Source organism: Anopheles ziemanni, chromosome 2 (assembly GCF_943734765.1).
Source record: "Anopheles ziemanni chromosome 2, idAnoZiCoDA_A2_x.2, whole genome shotgun sequence".
In the NCBI taxonomy this organism is placed as follows: Eukaryota; Metazoa; Arthropoda; class Insecta; order Diptera; family Culicidae; genus Anopheles; species Anopheles ziemanni.
Genome location: NC_080705.1, coordinates 92960331 through 92985044, shown reverse-complemented (window position 1 = coordinate 92985044; position 24714 = coordinate 92960331). Strand labels below are relative to the sequence as shown.

General features: G+C 45.9%; 1 protein-coding gene and 3 non-coding genes across 4 annotated transcripts in view; 2 read left to right on the top strand and 2 right to left on the bottom strand.

Annotated features, from left to right (window-relative positions):
• LOC131284171 (coronin-1C-A-like) overlaps window positions 1-24714 on the bottom strand; it is a 32074-nt gene that overhangs the window by 4281 nt on the left and 3079 nt on the right. The gene's annotated exons all lie outside the window — the stretch shown is intronic.
• On the top strand, window positions 14938-15009 carry Trnae-cuc (transfer RNA glutamic acid (anticodon CUC)). The gene has a single exon. It is a non-coding gene; the product is annotated as a tRNA-Glu (tRNA).
• Window positions 15770-15841, bottom strand: Trnae-cuc (transfer RNA glutamic acid (anticodon CUC)). The gene has a single exon. It is a non-coding gene; the product is annotated as a tRNA-Glu (tRNA).
• Window positions 16055-16126, top strand: Trnae-uuc (transfer RNA glutamic acid (anticodon UUC)). Its single transcript has one exon. It is a non-coding gene; the product is annotated as a tRNA-Glu (tRNA).

Here is a 24714-nt window from a genome sequence, read left to right as displayed (position 1 = left end):
TGGAATGAGGATTAAAAAAGGAAGTATTAGCCTATCAACTACAAAGAGGGAACCTTGTGCGAGAAGGATTCAAGGAGGACGGATTTGAGGTCAACGACGGCAAAGTGAAACCCCTTTCGTCGGAATGCCACAAAAGTATTTGGTTGTCTGTTGGTTGGTGTTGGTCCTTCCGCAAGGTGAGTAAAATAGGTAGAAAGTACTAATCAATGTGTCTATTCTCCTTGCGAACTCAACCGGTTAGTTCGGGTGGGGGGATAGAAGATGCGGCCGGTAGCCGGTTTCCCGAATGTTGATTACGAGGAAAATAGGTTCCTTTTTTGGTTTGCTCCGGATATTAAAGCAGGCCCGGCCTGTTGATTGGTAGACTTGGCTGGAACTTTCGCCTCGCTGATTAACAGTAGGTTGATGGGTCGATCTTATTTTATGTGCCGTTGTTTTGCTTTGGACTTGTTTTTCCCGGCTTAAGCCAGAGCCGAAGATCAACTAACTCTTTCTTCCGCCGGCAACCTCTTTTTCTCTCGGTGTTTTTCGGCTCTCGAAGGTAGTATAACACCATTAGGCTTCTTGTTCCAGACACATTGGATTTGATAGATGGTCCACAGGGACGTGGTGTCGATGGTGATGATGATGATGAAGCCGATCGTCCGATGCCCAATGAAAAACATTAACCAGAGGTTAATGGTAATGAGTTTGGCTTTGTTGATGTTTTCCCTTTTTTCTCCTCGATGATGCTGCCCGGAAGAAGATGATTCATTTCCATTCAGTTTTCCGAAGGTATCTAATGTCAGTCGGGGCCCGCTGCCTCCGAGGAGATTGACTCCGGGACGTACCCTTTCCTCCATGCCGGCCATTTCCGACCCATCTTCGGGCTGGGTGTTTCCGTTAATCGTTCGTGGCTTCGAGGGTTTTGCTGGTCTTCGTTTTCCCTTTTCCGTCTATGATGAATTCGACACGGGAATTGCGCCTCGTCTTTTTTTGCGCAAGCGAATCGATCGCTCGCGTTTTGCTTCACCCATTTCGTTTTCCATCGTTTGCGCCATGTGCGTTTTACACTCTGGGTTAACTAATGCGAAAAACCCCGTTAAAAGATGGCTTTACCGGGTCGTCGGGTGTTGTTGGATGGCACCTGCAAAAACTGAAGTGTACCGTAGGGGGGCCTTCTTCAAAACATTCCCAGATAGGGACGCCTTCTCTCCGCCATCTGGCGGGGTTTTGTAGTGTGCAGCTTCTCTGGAGTGTTGCCCTTTTACTTCGCCATTTTCAACCATCCTCGTAACCTCGAAGGGGTTCGCACGGCGATCGCTCGATGATTAAAGAGTCTTCATCTCTTCTCTATCGACAAAAAGCACCCCAAAACAACAACAACAACGACGACGACAAAAAAACAACAACAAGACAAGCAAAATACGCCGGCGGGGTGCGTTTCGGGCGAACGAGCAGACAATTTCGCCACCCCCCCGCCGGGGGGGCCAAAGGGTGGTGAAATTGAGACAATCTGCGAAAGAAACGGAAAAGAAAATAGAAACGAAAAAGAAAAACAAATGAAAAATAAGAAAAACAAAAAAAAAGCCGAAAAACAGCATAAGAAAACACGCGAGGTAAGACGAAATTAAAAGTAAAATTCAAAACTCTAATCAAATCGCGAAACGGAAAAGAAGCAAATGGTGAAAACCCCGGCTGAGAAGTGCATAAACGCGAGATGAAGCGTACTGAGCGGTCCTCGGTGAAGATTTCCCTCCTCCCCGCGTGACACCTCTTTCCTTTCCACCATTGAGAGTGAAATGAAAAAGGGAGAATCCGTACATCGGATTGGCAAAGGATGAAAATGTAAACCCCCAACCGATCCGCCGAACCGAAAAAAGGAAGCCAATGGTAGCGATCAATCATGTGTGTTATGCTCCTAGAAGAAAAGTGCTCCCCTAACCCCGCTCAACACAAACGATCGATCTCGAATGATGAAAAAGAAATAATAGAAAAACCGGCTGAGAATCGGCTTTGATGTTTGTTGGACTCCCTCTCCCTCTCTCTCGGTGGCGGCGCTATTTGTTGCCAACTTTGTGCCACCACTTCAAACGTTCCTCCCTGGGGGCCAACATATGTATACCCACCCCTTGCCCCTTAGGGGTCGTGCGCCTACATGGCGAGAAAAAGCGACCGAGAGAGGATATGCTGATGGGGGTTTTTTTTTTTAGAAAGTACCTATCATTATGATCGGAAGCGGCTCGACGGCCGATCACAACGCAACAGCATAAAACACAAACACACACACACACGGGCACATTCAAGCTGGCGCCCAAATAACCATATGAATGTCCAGCAAATTAACGTAAGTAAAACAACACCACACGGAAAGGTAAGGAAGCAAAACAGTGGAATAGAGAAATGGAGAAGAAAGAGATGTTAAAAACAAAAAAAAAACGGGAGCAACTACAACGAGAAATCGAAAGATGGATGTTGATTTTTCGTTGGTCCACGGAACTAGCTGGAAATAGAAACAGAAAGTAAGACAAACATAGGTGAAGTTTGTGTCCGTCTTCCTTGTCGTTCCCTTTTGTTTGACTAAACGGTGTCGATTTTAAACTCTCCTCGAGGACTTTTAATCCGACGATTGCTATTTTTGCCATCCGGAACCGCGACAGGTTCTTCGTTCGTCGTTAGGTGATCCCGTTTCCCGGGGCACTTTCGGAACAGGTTCGAACGATTAAGTCCTAGAGAAAGAAACCCTCGATGGAACGAAACACTCGATTTGGTGGTACAATAAAGCCAAGATCCGCCGTAATGGCCTTTTTAGGGGCAAATGCGAGGCAGAAAAACAAAACATGCGGGGAGGAAAACGCCGACAAAACCACCACCACCACCGTTGGCAACAATGGGTAGGGAAAGGCGTTCGATTTGGATTTCTTTTATGCAACCTGTTTGAGGATCGACCACGCACTCGAGATCCTTTCTTTGGCGCTCGTTGTTGGATGAGTGTTTCGATTTCAGCGTCCAACAAGAGATGACGAACCACCCCACGGTATGGGGGGTGTGATGATTGATACGGGGAAAATCGCGAACGAAAATGCCCGAAATGACGACAGCCGACCTATGTGATAACCCAACGAATTCCGGTCGCCAAAAAGTGGAGGAGAAGAAAAACCCCCGAAAGCAGAAACAATACATTACACGAACAAACAACAAAGTCCACATCAATTAAAGCGACTCTTACGATGTCGACGAGACCCATTGGCCATGGGGTTTCTTCATTGGGTTGCGCCACGCAACGAAAGAAAATGTGTCCGACGACGAGCGAGAAACATCGGACGATCGCTGGGAAAACTAATTGGTTTGGGGAGGAAGGAAGGAAGGAAGCATCGGTACAATTGTGTAACCGATCCCACACCGCATCTCGCGTGTCCATCTCGGATGCTCCCCCTCCCCACCGAGTGCTACGTAATGTATAAACCCTCGGTATCTGGCCTGAAGGATTGCTCGATACCGGCGATGCGTTTTCCGGAACAGGGTGAGAGGAGGTTGAGTTGGGGGAAATGCATTTTTTTGCAGTCCGCGCTTATCAATCATTGCGCAGTCGGCGGATGATTGACGGACAAGGTTGTGAAATATGTTATAGGTTACACTTTTCACGGGTGGCTTGATGAGCGTGGTTTAGTGAATTTATGCGTTAACCCTTTCAGGACCATAAGCTAATCAGGACTAAAGTTGGCAATACAACACAATATTATGGCTATTTGGGGTGTAACATAAAAGAATATCACCAGAGAAACCTAAGCAGTCTGTGTAAGTTTTTTTTATAATTTCATGGGCAATATTGTCCCTATTATATTTCTTTTATTTGATTTCCAATACAAATTACATATTAAAAATTCTCAAAACAAAAAAAATCTTAGCCATTTCTGTGAAACAACTTTCCAAAATATTGTTGGTTAAACGGCACGAATGGTTTGGTTTTGGAGCAATTAATTTTGATAGTTCTTTTTTGTTTATTCGTGCAGAAAGACATTTGCCGCCTTTGACATAATGTTTTCCTTGGATGTTTCGTTTCAAAAGTATCGCGTTTATATTAGTTGAATAAACAGTAGCGAGTTTTGTAGATGGGAAAAATATTTACCTTGGTCGTGAAAGGGTTAGTGAAAGGACAAAACTGACCGTTAACAACCGAGTAAGAAGTTTGTCTTTGCCTACTTTTTTATGAAGAAAATATGATTAAAAAAGTACACCTTATTATAAATCCTTCAATTTATTTCTGTACTATTTTGTTCCCTCTTTACAATTTTGAATCGAATATTTTCTTCGGAGTGCTGTTTGAAATCCAAATGTGTGTTATTTTATCCGCACTGCATTCAAAATATGAACCCAAATGAAACCCGGTCAAACTTTATGAAAACAATGTAAAAATTTATGCTTTTCCCAACTGAATAGAACTGTCCACGTCCATGTTTATTCACCCCTTTATCTCTGATCGCAAAGTTGATTAGAAGAAAAATAAATCACTCAACTCCCAACGAGTCAATGATCGTGAGTGGGCAACATACAACATTTACCACCCTGAAAAAAAAACAAAACAGGTGTTTTTCCTCCTTTCCTGAAGCTTGTCCATCAGAGTGAAGCCACTCGGTGTGATCAAAAACGCACCGTTAGGTCCGCTAAATGACACCAACAGTCGGGCTTGATGAGCTTCTCCTCCCCTCACAACACCTGGGGGGTGGCGGAGGGAGGGAAATGTGAAATTTCACGCCTCGATTCGCGCACTAATGGCGGCTTGGATGGGGGAGGAGGGAGGAGAAAAGGGCAAACCCGGTTCAGGTTCGTCTCATCATCAATCCCATCCCATCCAAGCCAAAGTGTTTCGCTCCGAGCTCTCCGAAGTACGGGGAGGTGACTAAAAGCGATGCCATCCTCTACCTTTTCCCCGGTCGGTTCGTTTAGAGCATCAACCCCCCTTGCAACATTAGCAGTTGACAAAGTCTTGGATGTTTTCCACCGGGCGCTTTAAAAGCGACTTCCACTTTGCGTCACATCGGAAATGATTCGTTCCGGCCGGAAGTGGTAGGTACAACGACAACGACAACAACCTCGCGGGCAGGTTTGTCTCGGGTGTCATTGGAACTGATTCTGCCGGAGTTTTTCCTTTTCCCCTCCCCCTGGCGAGGGGACAAACGAGATTTCGTCGCCGAACGGGAGGTTGGTTCGATTAGAGTGAAAGTGGTTCGGCACCGCGTGCTTGAACTCGTCGTCGTGGCGAGGGAGGGAGTGGCGGTAGCAAAAGGGATAGTGGGGTGGAAATCACTTCCTCCCAATCGATAGACATAGAGGCCCACCGGGCGCAACGAACGTAACCGTACCGAGAGAAGGAGCCGGTTTATTCCGCGAAATCTCGGCAATGGCGAGTTCGAGTCCAAAATACAGGTGTGTTTGCATTGATTTCTTTTTCCCCCCGCCATGCGGAGGAATCGTTTAATCCAATGCCGGCGTTTTATATGCTGGTCTGCGTCGTCGTGGCACGCAAACATGCAGACATGCGCCAATCCCAAAGGGGTTGTAATAAGATGTTCCGTAAGCAGAACGTCTTTGCGGGGCCATTTTTGGTCCGAGTGGTCACATAAGGTACGATCAATAATTGATTATAGATGAACATCTTTTTTCGTTTGCTTACAGGACGATTCAAAGGTTAAATAAAAGATTCGAATTTAATTCGCTCCGGAAAAGCTTCCTAAAAAAAATGTAGTTGAGTTTACAAAATATGGTAATGTTAAAAATCACTTCTGTTTAAAAGCGATGAGAAAATTCCCTTTATTTTCCAACCCATGTTTGTTATGCTGAAAATCCCTCTAGCTTTCTTTTTCCCTCTTCTCCGTTATTTGGAAAACTTTTGCAGCTTCGATGCTGCAGTGAAGAATATAAATTTCCCTTGCCCAACCCCACCCCCAGCGGCCTTCCTTCGGCCCCGCGGTCAAACGTGCACGTCCTTGACATACTGGCGCAACGTTTGCGATAACGAACATTTTTCCGCAACCACATCCTTTCCCGAGAGTGGACCAGAGAAAACTTTAAAACCAACCTGACCAACACTCACACAGCATGCAGTTCCTGCTGGGACGAAGGAAAAAACGAGGTTCGTAGGGACGCGGGCAAGGACGTTTGGCAAACGATGATCCATTTTTTCCGGGGATCCCTCCGCCTCAGCTTCAATCGATTACAAAGCGTTTTCGGGAAACTGTTTCTCGATGTTGGCAAGGTGTCAAGGGACATATCTTTTGTGGCATCCGGTATTTTTTCTTCTTGTCTTTGTAGTACAATTTCGTGCGGCACGAGGGAAAAGGACTCCCGGCCCAGAAAGGGCTGACTTACGGGTATCTTCCGGGAGGACGATGATGCTGATGGTGCCCCAAAAAGCACGATGGCCTTGAAGTGTTGCTGACGTCAAAGGGAGACATTTGGGATGATGGAGAGGATAGATAGAGGTTTACGCAGGATACGCACACGAGAGCATGCGTGGAGAAGGGACAGTCGAGAAAACTTTGTTCTACTTTAATATAACTCAAAGGAAATGCTGAATGAGCGGTATTTAAAGGATCTTAACAACAAAGACACAAGAGCAAATGTATCTGATCAATAGAAATATTTCGCAACCTTTGCATCCTTCATGAAAATGCAACGTTTAAAGCTTAGCAAAGAGTCACTATTTTGCAGATGGTTTTGTTAAATATCTCTAATGACTCGGAAAACATTATGTTTACATGAAAATGTTATCCATGTGCGGGGCATCTTCCGCTTGCCTGGTCTTTAGTTTGATGGAGTGTTAAACCAAGCGGAGCAAAATCACTACCACTGATGTTTCATGCTAAATAAGCATGAAAAACTAATCGGTGAGTTATTATGAACACAAAAACTCCTGCCCACAAAAAAACCAAGGGTTGAATAGTGATGATTGGTAATAGTTTTTGGAAAAAGATTTTCTGCCCAATGAGTCAAAATTGCTCCCATTGGGTGTCCGATAAATATTGTATTTGTTCCCCAGTGGAGTTCAATGAGCTCTAAATCACACATAAACACAAAGCAGTAATTTATTTGGGTGAAAAATAAACCTAAATGGTGTTCGGTAGCATAAGCCTATGAGAAACATTTGTCGATAGATACGATTTATAACACAACCGGAATAGCAAAAGCTCAATAAATCATATAACACTTGCCGCACACTATTGCTTTAACGCGGAAAAGATGGTGAAGACATCGAAGAGATTGAACTTCGAGCGATAAATTTGGGGTTCGAACACGTCATTTAGCGAAGCCGTAATTCCATCGACACCAGCTGTCGTCGAAAAGGTTGATGGCAGAGAGGGGTGGGAAAGTAAGGAAACATAAGGCAATGCAACTGGTGCGAAAATATGACTCAACCGTGTGCCTACATCTGACGGATCCTTTAAATACCACCCACTACTCAGTGGTTTAAACATAGGGAAAGGATTTTCCTCTTGGGTAATTTTCTTGGTTGGGTATTGATTAAAAAAGAAGAATATTTATGTAAGGAAGGATGATGCGTTATGTGAAAAGCAGAATTAAAAATTCGATAAATTTACATTGAACGTCGAAGAACGGGTGCACACACTACTCATTGTGAATGTATGATACTTTTATCTGCTGTTGTTGACGAAAGTAAGAGTGAAACGGAGTGTTTGGCAAGTGTAAGAGCAGGCACTTGCGAGTTGTTGTTGGGGTTTGTTTTTAGGATACGCCGAATGCGGTTTGCGACACTTTTCGTGCTCGCTTTTCTTGGTTAACACTACTGCAAACACCGCCTTGGAATCGATATCCTTTCTTCACGAAGGCAAACAAAAATCACTTAATTCACTGGTTGATTGTCACGCGGACTTTGGGTAATTTTTCTTATTCTTTCGTGCTTTTAAAAACTATGCACGGATTTATGAACACGTACACACACACGGATTCGCGTCACACCTCTAGAAAGAAAAATGGACTTTAAACACATCTACTATAAGCACAAGAAATCAAGATGCCTCCTTGCGTGGAAAACGAGAATCGAATGATGTAACCCAACAGTGGAGTGATTTTCATTCTACTGACGGGTTTTTCCAAGGAGTCACCATTGCGTTCCCCAACTGTTACTCCTATCTGCCACTAGGATTGTGTGCACTTGTGCAGTTGGTTCGATTTTATTTCACCGGTGGTAAACCAAAAAAAACACATTAGAGCAAGCCACAAAAAGGGCCTACTACTAACACTACCATCACTTCTCCGTCATTCGGCACTTTGTTGTTCGATGCGGTGGGTGGGTGTTAAAGGGAACATTTTACTACACTCCCCCCTTCCCCGTACTACACATGCTCCAAAGTGCGCGAACACACTAACACTACGCTAAGATATGCCGCACTGGAACAAGGACGAAGCGCGTCCGTTTGTCAGACAAATAAAAAATAAATGAGAATAGAGTAAATTCCACCGGATGTCGACGGGGAAGACACGAACACACAAATACACAAACGCGAGCTGGATCAATTGGAGAATCCTTTTTTCCCCCCAGTGGGTAAAAACGTGAAAAGCACGCGAGGGAGTAGTATTTTCGCAACGCGATGACACTTTCTGAAAGGTTGTGTTGGTTGGATGTTTTTCACGTTCAACTCATACATATACAAACGGGATGGAAAAGGATACGAGTGACCATTTTCATGGAAAAACTCAACGAATTTCATAGTTTCACTCAATGCACTATTAGAAGTGAACTGTAACACAATGAACCCTAAATCAATTCAGCTTTATCGCCACTTTCACTCTCTACGAGGAGGAGATGTTTCCATAGTGATCCTAGTTCTTTGGAAAGGGAAACCCGAAATGCTGAAAGTCTGCTTTCCCCCACATGTGCTGGAGACTGCTCTAAAGACACCAGCGGCAGGTGTATTTCCCAACCAGATATCGTAGGAGGAGAAATCTATCTACTCTTTAAGCGCACCGGAAAAGCCTCGCGTCGTTAAGGGACGGAACTATAGCGCGGCGTCGAAAAACCGAACCGAACGTATCTAACGCCGAACGTAAACTGGAATCCCAAACCGTCAGCAGGTTGCTTTCGATACTATTTTCCGATACTCGCTGCTGCTGATGATGCTTTCTCCGCGGACCACTTATCGCGCTCGCTCTTCTCACGCTCGCCGGTCTCACGATGAGATATCGCGCATGGAAGCGCGACTCTCGCATCGCATCATCGCGAAAAGTCTCGCGGAAGGTGATAGGCCAGCGATGTCAAACTCGTGTTCTTATCAGTGTGGTTTTATCTTAACAGGCAATCTTGTTTATATTATATTACTTCATATAACATATACAATTTCAAGTAAAAGAGAAGGTCTTATGATCAATCGTTTTCTAAATTTTAACGAATTCAAATCAAGTTTATTTTACACTGTTTTCAGGGCCAATTCGTCGGCATCAAGCTGCTCTTCGTTGGTATTAGGCAGTCAATTGCACGCGCACGACTTTTGTTTGGTTTCGTTAGGAAGCACTTTGGGCTTGTTAAGTTTAACTTTGGCGTTATCGGTAGCAACATTGGCGCTACGAGAAAAGGTCGCGTTGTTGTCGCGCCAATGTTGCTACCGATAACGGCAAAGTTAAACTTAACAAACCCAAACTGGTTCCTAACGATGCCAAACAAAAACCTTGCGCGTGCAATTCACTGCCTACTACTGGCAAAGAGCAGCTTGATGCCGACGAATTGGCCCTGAAAACAGTGTATTATACGAGGTGCATTATTACATCTGTTATTTTAATAAGAATGCTCTTGTAGTTCATAACGTTTGTTTTCTATGAAAACTATTTATTCGCTTGTCTACAATAATTTGTGTAAAACCTTTGCTTTTGTCAACCGCCATCTATCGGCGTGATTTGGATCAAGGTTTTATATCACTTTCTTATAGAAATTGTTTAAATTGACGTTCGTTCAGTTCTCTTGCAATTCGGAGTTCGTGAAACCATTTACAAAAATATTTCGCTATTCAAACGAAAGCCAATACTCGAGGATCCAAACTTTCGATGTATTGTTTCAAAGGGGTCGCGGGCCGAATCCAATGTTCTTGCCGGCCGCATGTTTGACACCCCTGGTAGAGGCTTTTTCGGTGAGCCTTTTGGCTGGCGATAAAAGCATGCACTTTTCCGCACATGCGCTGGCCGTGGTGGTGATAAGCCAACCGAAGAAGTGTGAACGAAAAGGCGCGTAGTTCACGTTGATAACGAGCAATTCAAACCGAATTGAACCGAGCGTTTCCCAACCCGCATCGCCACCAGCGTAAAAGGGCGTTCAAAATGTGGCTCCGAATTAATTATGCTATCAAACCGGTCAGGCCAAGTGATTCGAACGTTGCCTCTTAGCTTTTTAAATTTAACGAAAAAAAAAATACACACAAACACAGGCGATATGCAAATTGGTTTTCGATCAGCCATTATTAGCGTGAACACAACCCAACCGGTCGCGATGCCGGCTGTGTGTGTGGGGCTTTCGATCTTACGATCCTCGATTTTCCACCTGTTGTGGTGGGAAACTATGGCTCGCTTGAAAACGCAGAAAAAGACTCCGCCGCGCGCGCAACGGAAACGGAAGGCCAGACACCAACAAACAATCAAATTTTTATTTCACCAATCCGGAACAAACGTGCCGCGACTTTGGAGAAATAGAGAGAAAAAAAACAGGAATTAAGGCGATATATCCAATGAACGCGAACAGATTGTATGAAATCAAACTCGTCAGTGAGGCTTGGTTGAGAGGCGCTGGGTGGAAATGAAAAGTAAACAAAACAACAACACACATTATAAGCGGAAATCTTTTCCACCTAAGAAAAACGAGGAAACGCCAATGATAAGTGGTGCCAATTCGAACGTACAGACACACGAACGGCATAGCACTTTCCCCATAGAGTGGAAAGATCACTGACCGACTGGTGTAAGATTAATTTCAAATTAGAATTTCTTCCGAACGTTCCGACGTAGTTATTCTTAGGAACAAGAGTACGAAACGAGGTGGATGAAGTTGGTAGAATTTCCCTCTCGCAAAGTTGTGTAGAAGGAAAACTAAAAAAAAAACGCATTCAACATAAATCACACAATACTCCATGAATGGTGGAGGTCAATGAATTTCTTCACTCCCTCTTGAACCATAAATAATCAACATTCGCTTTGCGGACCATAAAACCGTGCTTGCAATTTCTATTTCCCTTTTGGGATGCGGTGGAAAACGGGTCGAATTCAAGAGCTCTTCGATGGAAAAAATAGCTATTCCCCTAGGTTCATCCAATCGAGGCTAATTGTGCCAAATGATTCTGTTAACGATCGTTTACTAAATGTGGCGCAATAAAGAGGACAACCATTGCATGTGGGACCGGTGATATAGATATCCTTGATTTCACCCTTTGTGACAGTAATAAATTATGTTCGTCTGGCACCATTTCCGATGATGGAACGGTTGGCGGACGCGTCGTCCCATGGAACAACATTTCGGTTGACATTTCACACAAAATGAGGAGTACGCGAACAAAACGTTACAACCAAAACACACAGACAACGATGGCGTGCGCGTGTTTAGCGGACAAATTGTGGCACCTTTCCCTTGGCACATACACTTGGCCATGGGAAAGACACACCTGGACACGGGGTGTGCTTGTCCGTTTGGCCCAGATTTTGGGAGCCCATGGAAAGGTGTATATGATCTATTAAAACAACACCCTTCTCTGGAGGACGCCCTCCGTTTGGGGGATGGGATTTGAAATCAAATAAAGCCCGTTTCGGTGCCCTTACTTGTCTTTCGTGAAGCGGAGGAAAATTGGAAGAAAAAACACAACGCCAAGGAAAAGGGCACGGGACAGGTGTGTCCAATCGTGTTTGCTAAGTTGGGTCTCTCCATTCCCAGTCCTGCCAAGGCGGAAGTAGTTTGGCTCGGTTTGTTTTATTTTTCTCTCGCTTTTCCAGCGGGTAATTTTCACCGAGTACGCCATAACGAAAGTAAGGCCACGGCCCGGAAGAGCATGAAGCATGCCGTGACTAATGCACCTGCCTTTGTGCATGTGTCCGATGCTTCGACGAAGATCGTCGCTATGTTGACTCAAGCTAACCCCGCGGCCAACTCCTCAGTTTTCCATTGTGTCCCATGAGGTGTGCTGAACCGAAAGGCTGGTTCGCTAACAAGAAGTTCGAGAATCGATTGGCGACGTTTCACGCCTCAATTATGTCATTAGCGCATGGAAATGTACACTTGACGGAGGGCCGGGGGTTTGCCCAACGGTGGCGCCACCTTCTCGGCCCGCTAACCCATTTCCACCGTGATTCTCTCCACCTTGACACACAGAGGCAGCACATGATGACAGAAACTAGTGGCACTTTTATGGCCCATGGTAAGGCAAGGAACCCGAGGAGTCTCGCAATGCAAGGTTCCATATTCCAGAGTGCACACGAAACACTAACATCACTCATACTCAACCTTCACGAATTTCCCAGACACAAACAAAGCCAAAGGGTGGCGGCATTCGCGAATATTGGAATGGAAAAAAAATAATAGGTCACAAACCGCCGGTGGGCCTTCAATAAATCAATCGGTCAATGTCAGCCGCCCACCATGCACCGAAAGGGAAATTGTTCCAAGCGGGGGGTGGAGGAGAGCATACACAACGGGCGGGAAAAGAGGACCAAGGCCGCAAATGAGCAAACATGCTGTGGAGGAAATGGCGCCGGTTTTGTTTCGATGACTAATACACCCATTGGACTTATCACAAAGAGACCTTCCTCCCGTTTGATGACTCCTTCGATGATATTTACCTGAAACGAGGAGGAGAAAAGAAAGAAAAATAAAGTTAGTTGGTAAAACACGATAAGCATGGTAGACGATATTCCTAAGTACATCAATAAACTATTTTCATCAATTGACAATTAGTATGCAGTGCGTGAAAAGCCTTTTGTGCCACAGAAAAAAAAACTCCCCGCCCATATGACATTATGTCCTTTGGAATGCTTAATGAACAACTGGAATGAATATTGCATCGATAAAAGCAAAAATAATCCTACTGGAAGCACATTCGTAAATAAGGATCGAAAAGGGAAAATCCTCCCTTGAGTCCCACAGTAAAAGCGTTCGATCGTCCGAGGGGTGACCGAGGATTAAACCGAATCGATGTTGCATAAGTATTTCTGCTCGATTTTGTCAATCAAACGAGTAACCAGCGCTCGGGTTTGAACCTTGTTTTCCATTAATCACCGCCAGACGCATTTCCCAGTCCGGGCACGATTTTCCGGGGAGAATCCCGAGGGCCGGAAGTGAAGGGAGACTGAACCGTCATCATGAGCCTCTTCAGTGCCTCCCTTTCCACTATCCCACCCACCAACCACCCGCACTGTCAACAACACCCGCTCGGAGCTCCCGGAGCACTGGAACGGGAAGCAGCGATGAGTCATCACCGCATGTCGTGTTGGATGTGCGCAGAATCCAAACTTTACCAGACGACGCTCCCGGCAAGTGCCTCTTCCTCGTTCCGCTAACATCTCTCTTCTGGTCAAACGAGAAAAAAACGGAAGAGGATGGGGAGCCACCATAAAGGAGTTGAAGGACCTTGAAGGCGATGATAAGGGAAGGGAAAGGCCCTTTCAACCCCCCTCTTTCTGTCATCCTGGGATCCTGGTCCTATCTCATTCCGTTCTTGTCCGTGCCAGGCAGATTCTCATCAATGTGCGGTGGGGCCAAACCAAAACAAATAATAACAGACCAGTAACAGTTCGCCGAAAAATACACGCCACGGTGCGGTGGGGAAAAGCGACAGGACACTCGGTGGGTGGGGGGCTACAGAGTGGCTGCTACCATTTTTCCACGACCCCTCCTCCCCAGAGCATTACAAATACAGCCGGGAAGAATGGTCCTAAGATTTCCACCAACCGGTATGGCGGACTCTGTGGGGGCTCATTTTCCACATCCGGCACCGGAACAAAGCAGTACAAATTCTTTCCTTCGTTACCTCGTCCGACCTCTCGCCCTCGCCCCTAGTCCCAAAGTAGTGGAATGATAGGGTGGGGGGCATTTTCCCCGTATCTTTGATCGATCGATGCAACATGTAAAGACTGGTAATACAAGAGTGAAACGAACGTGTTTTGTCGGGGGGAACCGAAAATGATGCCATGGGGACGTCCAGGGAAGCACGAAGAGAAGCTATAAGAGACAGACTCCAGGCCCCCTCCTACGGTCTTCAGATTCACTCAATGTGGTTTCCCATCATGCTTTTAACGATGCGCATGATATCCTTGTTGACAGATAATAAAAAGGAAATGAGGAAGGGTTCTCTGTGTATGTGTTCAGGTCTGTTGGTATGGGAAAACCCATGAAAACTGGATGAATTTGCATAGATGCATCACTGCGACAACCCTCGTGCGGGAAATTGATTACAAAAGAGCAGACCATAAGCGTAAAAAAGGGAACAAATTTCATAATAAATAGATGTTCGTCTACTGGTAGGAGAGTCTTCACGCAAAATACCATATCGATAGAAACAATGACCAGTTGTTCAATGTATCTCTGTAAAAAATGTAGTGGTGGCCTCAGGTGGGACAGTGAGAGTTGTGAACTATGGGACGAAAAAGCGCCATGACCGGTAAATTACAATAGAACACCAAATTATTCGAGAAAGTCGCTGGCCTACCGAGATGTTGTTGACAATCAAATTGATAGCCGGGAGTTGTTTGAAATGCTCTAATGGCGGACTCAACACTGCTCCATCACTTGCATTATGTACTGCGTCGAAAATATTATGAAACTCGTTGTTCACACGCCGCACAATCAATGACAACCGCTGATAATGGCTGATGGCAGTTAAAAAAATAGTGTTGCTATTTCTACAAGTAACTTAAATTCGAAAAGTGTGTAGCATAGAAAGAACCTGTACTGCTTTGATCGCCCCTCACTCAACATCCCATATTGTCTAGTGGTTAGGATATCCGGCTCTCACCCGGAAGGCCCGGGTTCGATTCCCGGTATGGGAAGCGGAAAGCTTCTTTTTTCTTTTTTTTTTGCGTACCTTCGGTTAGGTAACTACAACATCAGTTCCAGGTCGGTAGTGCATCAGAGCGGATGTTAGCAGTGCTCAAGTTTCCTGAAGTAGTTAGCGGAAAAGTAAGGTTAGCTCACGGCACGACCGCGTGGTCACGCCGAGCTGGAGCTCAGGTCAGACAAATCCTAGCTGCCGCACATCTCGTACTGTTTGAGTCAATCAAGCAGACCACGAGTTTTTGTGTCCTGACAACGGAAGGAATTATCCCTCCCGTGGACAGCGGGTGGACATACGGCTATTATAGCCGGTCCTAAAGGACGAGCCCCTTCATAGGAGTTCGGACAGAGTCGGTACGCCTCTGATTACGAGTAAGGGAACAAATTGTTCGACTTAGCGTAGGAGGATAAATCCTGACTCGCATACTGAAAGAAGAAGAAGAACTACAACATAACAGCATAGTAACAATGTTGTTTAAAAGTTTACCAAACAAATCATCCTTGAAATACATTTTACCATACATGCAGTTCATGCATAAGTTGCCCTCTATGAAGTTGTTTGGCACATCCCAATTGATGCCTTCTATTAAATGTACAATTTTGCACAGAATAAACAACTTCAGCACATTAGTTTAAGAAAATGTATTCTATAAGGTTGGTAGCAAAAATTGAAATCAAAGCTCTTCTTTAGTGGAAACTTTGATGATATGGTTACTTTACCCTAACGCGACTGCACAAACAAAAAAGAGATTTTCTTTCCCATACCGGGAATCGAACCCGGGCCTTCCGGGTGAGAGCCGGATATCCTAACCACTAGACAATATGGGATTGTTAGAGGCACGGCTGAAATAGACCAATAAAGGTAATGACCACCTACAATACAAGCCTAATTGCCATTAAATTCGCTCTCCACTGCAGAGATTGATCTAGGCAGAATTTAAAGGTAAGTGTATAACAAAACCAACTTCAATTCGGCTTTTAGATAAAGTGTTGATGTTAAGTAACGATTTAAATTAAGTAGTTCGCACCAACCACCATGCCTCCCATATGGTCTAGTGGCTAGGATATCTGGCTTTCACCCAGAAGGCCCGGGTTCGATTCCCGGTATGGGAAATAATTTTTTCTTGCTCGTTCACCAGTTTTTTATTTTTTTTACCAACCCCGCCAGAACAAAAACATAGCAAACCCGTTAGTTTCTTCATTGGACTAAATTTAAGAAGAGCTAACGCGATTATCTCGAACTGCAAAGAGGTTTCAGTTTGAAAGAAAACCCTTCGCCTCGTAATTACCGAATCGCCAAAGATCGCTTTCCTTGCTTTTCTAGGGCTCCCGAGGCAACGGTTGGAGACGAAAGACGCCCTGTCGAGCTCGATTCCTCCGTTCAATGCCGTTTTGCGCAGAAGATGGAGAATCGTACGCGTGCATGTGTACTGACCTCCACGGAGAATCGTTGCCAACGAAGATGCGGCAATGGAGTGCCAGCGAATGATGATGTTGCTTCGCTGCTGTCGTTTTTTACTACGATTTCCTACCATCGAAAGGCTCCCGCAACTCGGAAAGCTACATTGGCAGCATTGAGCACAGCCAGTCGACATTATTTCACAGCTGTGGGCCAGCCAGAGGCCTCGGACCATCGAAACGATGCAAATGCCCATCATACGACGATGATGTGATCGTTCCCCTCCCCACTACACCCCCTGTTGCCCAACGCTTTGGTTTAGGTGAGGATTGGGAAAGAACGTAAAGCTGCTGTTGGGGCCAGAAGAGGCAAGGAAACGATAACGAAAAGTGGATTTAATTACGTCTAATTAAGCAAAAGCCATTGCCCTGCGGATTGCCCTCCATACGGAGGTTTCTTCGCTTCCACGCGCTTCTTTATCCGCCACATTCTTCCAATCCGATCTTGGAGAGGCCGCAGAATATCCCGCGCATCGATATAACACTGTGTCTGGCTTTGTGGCAGCATAGCCAAGAGGTTTGTTTTATTGGAGATTCTTGCAAAATGTCTTGCTTATTTCTATAACTTTGTTTTTTCAATAGTGACGTTTTTTAAACTTCCATTCCTTATTTTTCTGACATTTCTGATGTTTGCTTGCACACACTTCTACTTCTATTGCACAGTCGACAAAAAGAAAATTGTAAAAACATGCCAACCCATCACAACCCAACCCGGTACGTAGGAACTGTCAGGTGTGTTCTGTGCGGTCATATTTTATGCCGAGTTTGCAGCTCCACTATTCGAAAGATGATTCCTTGGGCCGAACCAAATCCAAAATGTTATGTTTTTTATATGGACGGCGAAAGAACAGAATGAAACATTTAAACAAAAATAGTGGAGCAATTTTTCATTACTTTCTGTTACATGTGGTCAAATTTATTCAATAATCTTCCCTCTTTTCTGTTGTACTTTTTTTTTGTTTGAAAGCACGCACATCATATTATGTGCATTCGATGCGTTAACGAGTAGACTAAAAGGCAAACGAGCATGTCACCGGCCACATGCCACATGGACACGTGTTCAAACAAGCGTGTTTTCATTTTTCATGGCGCATATGGAGCAACAGTAGCGCCACAAAGGTACGAATTTAAATATTAATGAATGTGGCGAAAATAAAACATTAAAGACATGTCAGGGATGCGTCCAGGTATGTGACCGTTTGTCATTTAAATTTTTCGAAAAAAATACATACACATACACAATAGACCGGCGTGCGAAAAGCTAGGCAACAGGGTCTAGAGCACAGCAAAAAGTCACTCAACAGAAATCAACAGTTCTGAATTTTCCTTCGATACTCCCCCCAGCCCGATTTGTGACAACGGTGTGCGCCAGTGGGGGGAAACATTTGTGGAAAATGTAAATGAGCAGTAGCAACTTAAAACAGGCCCAAACAACACACCGGCGGCCCTTTCCCTCCAGCCCCTTATCTGAGGCCATTTCTTTCCTCTTTTGCAGTTCCACATACAACAGTTTTTTCCCGAACTGGGGCATGACGGTGATGAGTTTTCCGGTGGATTTCGTTTGTTTACTTTACCCTCGCCCACCCTCCCCCCTCAGTTGCAAAAGGGGTGAGACTTCCTAAACCGAGAGCTGATCTCGTTACCGAAACTGAATCTCGAAATGAACCACGTTTTTTAATTGTTTTTGTTCACGATGGATGCAAATTAAACATGCCAGGGTAGTGGTCCGAGGGTAGGGGTGTCAAGGGTGGTGCAGCGAGAGTTTTGGAGAAGGGAAGAAAGGCTTCTATCTCACTAACCCAACACACACACACACACACACTATTGTTTGATTTGATTGAAGGGTTTTGTTTTGTCGGAAGCAACGCATGGTGCAACGCCGCGGTTGTTCATGGTTCACCCGGTTCCCGGGCCAGATAAATGCCCCGTTGGTTGTTGCACCGTTAGGCGGTATTGTTTCTGTCCAGTTCGATCCCGGCCCGAACTAATCTTGGAGCCTTTCAAACCCGCGGGAGATCTTGAGACGATCGGAAGATCATAAACCCCAGGAACACAGCGGTAATAAATAGTAGCCCCGTCGAGTGAGTGAGTGATTGAGTGTGTGTGTGTGTTTTTGTGTTTGTGCATGTGGAGACAATCGAGAATAGATAAATTTCAAGGGCCTGTGTGGTGTGTTATGATGCCATCATAAACGTGGCAAAACAAGCAAAAACATATGTCCAACAGATCTTCCGCGAATGGATGGTTTACAACGCGTCGTACAAGGTTAAGATGGAGACAACTTTTAGTGTAATCAATTCCGAACCCTGCAGGTAAGAAAAGGTTAAGAGATGATTCATAAATAGTTGACAACGAGACTTGGTTCCCTACCTGGACGGCCAAGGGAATCCTGAACTCCTGAAGATCCCTGGCAATGTCGGCTGTAACAATCATATCCATAAGTGATTATCCGACCGGTGATCTTTCCTCCTCCTTTCCATATGCAGAGGTAGAAAAGTGCCAAGGCCATTGGCAACGGTCGACAACATCTTGGGCGCATTCGGAAGATGAAAACAAAAAAGAATTCTCTTCGGTACCTTCACCTTGTACCTGGGGTTTTCGAAAGCGGTCTCTCCTGATCCTGATCTTCCGAGATTATCTTCCGACGGATCACGCGGCGGCGACCTACTTAATTTGTACCCAAAGCAGCAAACCCGCCATCCCAGAACTACCTGAAATTATCCCCTCTTCGACTGATGACGGTGCGACCCCGGAAAAGCGACGATCCTGGTGACGACTCTTTCTCCCAGCCCGGATTTGGAAGGTCGCCGCCACAATAGGAGGACATTCTCGACCGCACCACCACCAGGTAATTGCTGGCCGGGGCGTTATTATATCGAGAAGCCATTGGCCCACATTGGCAGAAGGAGGAAGAAGCTCGTCGTGACCGTTCACTTCAGGAAAGGAACGGAACCGTCCGAACGTGGCTGATTGATGAGAACGGGTCTCCCCCTGCCCGTCCGGATCGTAAAGGGGGGCGCAAACCGGGGCAGTTCGTCGAACTTTCAAAGTCATGGTCCACAGTCCCCAAGATAGAGAGAGGGAGAGAGGTCGGTGAGTAATTCTTGTATCCAATTGCACCGAACAGCAATGACTCTGGATAGGTTCCACGGGACAACTAACCGCCGTGAGACATAGGCAGGAACTCTTGGGGTATAACCACGAGATCATCATTATCGCCGCCATCAATCTTTTCGTCGAGACCTTCCGAAAAACTTACCACAGCCGAATGGCGAGATGGTGCCATGACCATCGGTGGAGTTGTGGAGCCCATGGTCGGTCTTTTCTGCTTGCGGATTCGAATGTGTGCAAAAAGAGCGGTACTACCTCCTCCTTGACACGGTTGTCTGCCGAGACACAGTCCCGCCACCACGGGAACGAAGTAAGGTTGTTCTCGCACTCGAGAGGCCCTGTGTGTACCGTCTCCTTCATCCTGACACTTCCTCCCCGTAATAACACCCTCGGTACACGAAACGAACGAAAACTGATGGGGCTCCACAAATGGCGACGACTACTTTCGTAATAGATTCGATTATTTATTATTAAAAATCCTCCCCCAATCCACTCCACTCCCCCCCCGGCGCGCTCGTCACCAGACCCGTCTGCTGCAATCAGTTCCGGGGTCGACACCGACCCGACCCCGGGGGTGGATTTTGTTGCCATTCGATGTTGAATCGATACCATCGGCGGCGGGAAACTTAACCTAACTTTTTCTCGATGCGAAAATTCTCGAACGAAAATTGGATCAAGAACGAGAACCACCACCAGCATCGAGCAGCGAGGTATGAAATTAATCTCTCCAAACCTGCCAGTGACATTCCAGACGTTCCAGGTCCACTCCGAGCTCCACACTTTTCCCGTTTTAACAACAACCTGACCTGACCGAGAGTGTCGAAAGCGAACGGGAGAAGGAAAGTCAATCATTTTTCAACTCACCGTGGGCCCGGGGGGGTGGCGTGGGAAAAAGAAGGGAGACGCAAAATACGTCAAATGTGGAAATGATTGGAAATCGTTTTGGCGTTTTCGGAGGGTGGTAGAAGGGCACGTGTATTTTTCGCATTTCTGACACACTCCCCGCTTCCTCATGGAACCGATGAGAAATTATAGCAACACGTTGCCGTTCTTGTCTACCATCCTATGCACATGGCAGGTTATGTAATACTCTGTTTCGAAATGTCTAAAATAAAACATCAGAAAGTGTCCAGAGTACTCGATCAACCTTCCGTGTTTCGAGCAAAAAGGTGAAACATATGACGATGGTAAATAAAAACACTTCCACCATATTACAAACACGAAACGTGCTTGAAGGTAGTACTGCGAGCAAAAACTACTTCGAGCTGCGAGCAAAATATGTACTTCGACAAGGGTAAAACATCGTCCAGAACAGCGAGCTGTCACGCCATCGCGGACACGGTTAAGCTTGCCGGGTTTGTAGCGACAACAAAAAGGAGGAAAAACAACGCCTATCGGTACTCGGACAGGACGTTGGGAAAGCAAAAAGGGTTTTGGCGGAAAGTAAAAGGGGGAACGGCGGACCAAAAGTGTCGCACTGAAGGTGAAATTACAAAAAGCACAAATCGTAAAAAAGGGTAAGAGCACAAATCGAGACCACTTAGAAATTAATTGTCGCCTCCTATCTATCGCTCCGCCACTCCATCCTCCTCTTTTCCTTTTCCGCAAGAGGGTAAGACCTTACACGCTCATTAAACACCGTGTATGGTGGGCCTTTCGGGTAGATTAGGGAACGCTCCTCCGTCGGTCGGAAGTGGTGGAATGTGTCACGATAAGAGGTGGTATCGATTCTTCCGTCACGGCACCGAGCAGAACGCCACGAGATAAGATACCGCCCATCACCAATTGCTATGATTCCGAGGTAGAGGAGAAGTTCGAACACTAGAAAAAGGCTGTGTGGCGTTGACGAATTCAACCGATTTCGACAGACTCCAAACGAGAAGCACGTTGAAATGTACATAATTATCAATTCAAGTTGAACCCATTTGACCGACGAACCAAACCCCGGTCCGGAAGGTTTCTAGGGCATAACACCACTAGGTGTCGGAGTGTTTCGTAAGAGCTTCCCTTGGTGAAATTGTAGAGAATTAAAGATGTCACGCACATCGGAGGTTTGGGAGCATAGTGCTCAGTCCGTTTTCAAATCATGAACTGGTTATCTTTAATAAAGTATAATAAAAAACCAATGGTGTTGTTCAAAACATGGAAAAGATACATCCGTGTTGTGCTTAGTGAATCTTTTGGCGAGATTATTTCAGATGAATTCATGAATCTTTAGGGATTCGAATCTTCACACCTTAACGAACCCATGACCACCATTTTTCATCAGTTGATGTTTCTATGAGATGCATGAATCTCTCATCCAAAGATTCATGAGTCTCTAAAACATAAAGATTCATTCAGATTCATGAATCTGAATTACACAACTCTATACATCCGATAACAGTAAATATTAATAGTTTAAAAAGTTATATAATTATCTCTAGACCAGAAAACGGGGAATTCAAAATCCATTTCGCACACGAACTATATCATTATGCGTGTGTGTATGTAAGCCGTTCCATTGACCCCTACTAGAACGCAATACGGTTCTTGAGCACGGAAAACGTGCGCGGCTTTCCTGCCAGGGTTAATGATAGAGTTTTATTCCGGTCCACGGAGGAACGCACCGAAAAAGGCCAAGGAGTTGCACCGGCAGCGAGGAGTCCCTTCCACCATCCCTTATTCATGATGTAGCTGATGGCGCTCTTCGACACACACACACACACACACACGGGACAGACGGACTGTCGCCGGTCGCCGGGCAAAATAGGTGGCAGTTAGTTTCCGAACGCATGCCACCAGCAATTGCACTCGTTTCATGTTAGCATGCCACAAAGCCAGCAGTTTATTTCTGGTTGTGCACACGCCCCTTCGAGCGTTCCCAACATCAGCCCCGTACCGAACACATTAAACATTAAACCCGGTATACCCGGGAGTTTGTAAATGCACTTTCTTTCACTTGCAATCATCGGGTCCGAGGCCTGGGCTGTCGAACGTGTCGAAGGGCGTACTGGAGCTCGCTGGCGCCAACCGAAGTTGTTGCACTTGTGCCACACACTGTTGCACCGAACCTCCGAGGGGTGGCATATGGCTGGGGCCGTTCGGAGTCATGCCAGTCAACCATCCCGTTTGTCATGGAGGGAAGGCACGGGCTCACGTTCGTTGCAAGGTTGCAGAAACATTCCCGATTCAAGCTGTACGGTCGTTCCGCTTTGGCGTGAGCTCATGCCCGGGGGAGAAAAACCTGGCCACTGTTTGACGACATGCGAGAGAGCTAATCGGTTGGTAAATAGCAAATCGCAAATAGAATAAATTGTACTGCCAAAAGCGGGGAATGGGAGATGAACGGCAAACCCATGAGGGAAGTGGTGTTCTGCAAGCGAGAAGCTGAAAGCGTCCTCTAATATTTACCAGACGATCATCTACCGAAACCCTCGACTGGAGGAACCACTGGCGGCATGTTAAAGCGTCCAGGGCAACCGGTGGTAGATGGTAAAAGAAGCCAGTTTTCTTAACCGAATGTTTTATGGGTGTACTTCTCCCTTTTATCGAGACTCTATTATTTTTCTATTCACACTCCTTGATGAGTGCCTTTTCTTTCATCGTTTACCCCTTAGACACACTTGAAACTAAGAACCGAAGGTGGTACCGTTGGTACGATGCCTCCCTTGGATTGGAAGATGAAATCAATAGAGGCGCTAATGGTGGAACACATTCACACTCTGGTCAGCAATTCTTGTGAACCTCCGAGATCCGGCTCAAACGTCAGTCAATCCAACCATATCGCTCTGTTTCGGTTCACCTGCGTTGCATTCGATCTCCTCAGAGGAATGGGGGGACGCGAGGGCGAGATAATGCACGGAAAAGGGCGATAAAAGCCTACACTTGCTCCTTCTTTTTGTTAACAATCTTATTAATATCCCGCTCATCGATTGTTTTTCCCAAGTGCTTATCCGTACTCCTGATAGGGGCTATAGCTCGGGTAAGTTTTAGGTTCCCGGTGGTGCTTTGTTAAAACCATCAAAGAACACGAAAAAAAAGGCGTAGACTCATCAGAGGGTGGCCAGAAATGGCTTTAGAGAAAAAAAAACTTCTTCTTTCCTAGAGGACCTCTTCTTGCGGTCCAACGGGATGTTGTCTATGCCACTAAACCATAGGAAAGCATTTTGACACGAAATTGGGAAGTTCGATGATCGATGGAGAATGTTTCGCTACGCTCGACATCGACGTGGGAGTTGAGACTTTGCCATGAGTTGCGTTACCCAAAAGGTAAGCGAGGATATAACAAGCCCCGTTTACCCGGAGCTCTAGCTAAATGAGGACATCTCGAGCGTTCGTATAAGGAACAACGGCTCAACATCCAGCACCTACATCTCCGCTCCTCTAGTAAATTACCCACGTGGTTGTTTGGAAACAGATTTCAAAATAAATGGCAATGGCAACAACCAATCGACGACAATCACGGGTGTTGCGTTGTTCGGGCTCATCAGGGAAACGGCGGCGACTCGCCTAGAACTCGAATCCGCGTGATTGCAAAGTTCAGCACGTTCTCCACGATCACTTCCTCCCATCAGACATCAAGGCAAGGGGGAAGATCCCAACGAGCACGAATTCGATGATCATTCCGACACGTTCCTCGAATGGAAGGAGTAGTCGCCAATCCTGCTAGACTGACCAAAGGCGGGTTAAGAGGTGGTTGTTGGGTGGGTATGGCCGATCAGCTTCATGGATGATGTGATTCGTCAGATATGCGCGCCTTCCGCCCTGCCTTTATTATTCGCGGTCGATACGGGGCGTACGGTCGATCGAGATCAAAGTCCCAGGAGGGGTGGGAAGGCTAAGGCGTACGCAATTCCGCTGGCTGACCGACCGGTCCTCAAAAACGCGCAATAATAATCGTCCAGTGTCCGGAAAGAGGGAAGGGTTTGGAAGAGTCGTGCAGAGTCGTGCCAGTTGAGAATTATTATAATAAACCGACGTCATCTTGCCGCGTAACCTCTGCCACCGGTCCGCTAGGTCCGCTCGTGTTCGGTCCGTGTCTACACGCTCGAGACCGGAGTGCGCGCACTTCAACTCCGGGGCGGTTTTGGTGTGGCGGGGTTTAACGCTACTTGAGCAAAGCCTCCTCTTCTGAGACACACGTTGCACAC